The following is a 1,465-nucleotide window of genomic DNA, read 5'->3' as shown; positions in this document are numbered from 1 at the left end:
TTCACCTAACTCTGAAAATGTGAAAAATATGTATCAGTAAAGGACATGAATCTCGAAAGTTTTAAGCCGTCACAATCCGAAATGCAACGTTCTTTCGTGTTGTGAAGCTTGAAACATGCAAGATCCAAAAATATTAATATTATACAATATATATCATAATGTAAATAGGTTTGAAGTTGAAAGAACTTCACCAATTTAAAACTTTTCATAGAAATATATCTCTTCTTTCTCGGCGGTGACAGCTTTCAAATAGCTAATCCCAGACTGACAAATCTATCTCAAATTCTCGGCACTGAAAAGATTGAAAAATCCTGCAGGGGATTGAACCAGAGGTATCTAAAGGGAATACGAAGGCTTTTGTTACACCTTACAATAGAAAGGCTTCTTTTTATCGTATAATCTCTGTTTATCGTAAAATGACAATTGGCACCGATAGTAGTTCAATAAATCTTATGATAACCTACATTGCGCTATTAGCACAAGGCCTGGATATTCACTGCACCGGATACTTGCTTTACACCTAGCCTACTGCAAAGGCTTCGTCAAGAAAAATAACTTACTGGTGACTTTTCAACTGTCTTTCCAAACAAGTATTTTTTAAATATGCTCTAAGTAACGTTTGCTAACTGTCTTCTGTATCTGACTGTACCAGCTGCACTACAAAACTTTCTGCAATTTTAATAAGAACCGCATATTTAACACGCTACAAACTACCGCCCTTCTAATGTCGTGAGAATAAGGCAATGGCTGCGAGCCTTCGTATTCCCTTCTTTAGATATCCCTGGATTGAACTCATTACTTCACGACTAGAAGTCAGTGCCATGTACACCATTAACTAAGAATATTCATGGAAGACTGTTTCTTACATTTGTATCAAGTCTGGCTAAGGGCTGGCATGATATGACCCGCTGAACTTTTCTCAAGCTGCTATTTAGTTACACAGCTTCGGGAATGCGAACGGAACTCTTTGTCGATATCCACTGCATGATTGTTATTCCTTAACGAGGCTACATGCGCAGATGGACATATGCTTGATTGCTTGGTATCTCTTTTCGCCTAGTCAAACCGTGTGGTATGTGGTGTTATGTTTAATCATTTCCGGTTTTTCCTCAGCCACGAAAGCTGACTAAAGATACGACTGATGACACAGTATGGTATTGACCGTGCTTGTAGCTGTGATCTATACGCTTTCACCATGAATTTTAAACGGCCACGATGTAAGAAAATCCTTTTCCCATGCTGCAACGTGGTGAAAACCTTTAAGCCTATTACGACCCACATATTTTCTTTGGGCGAAACGACGATTGCCAGCTCAAAACGAAATCAAGTCAGTACTTTTGTCTTTTGATTAGATATTCTTTCAAACCGCATGACGCTGGGCTGAAAGAAAACGTTACAAAAAGAGCATACGTCTGCACGAAATCACGCATACAGCCAACATCGTATACCTCCGTCCTCCGCCGCC

This window comes from Aplidium turbinatum, chromosome 2 (genome assembly GCF_918807975.1).
Source record: "Aplidium turbinatum chromosome 2, kaAplTurb1.1, whole genome shotgun sequence".
Classification (NCBI taxonomy): domain Eukaryota; kingdom Metazoa; phylum Chordata; class Ascidiacea; order Aplousobranchia; family Polyclinidae; genus Aplidium; species Aplidium turbinatum.
Note: the sequence above shows the minus strand (reverse complement) of the source record.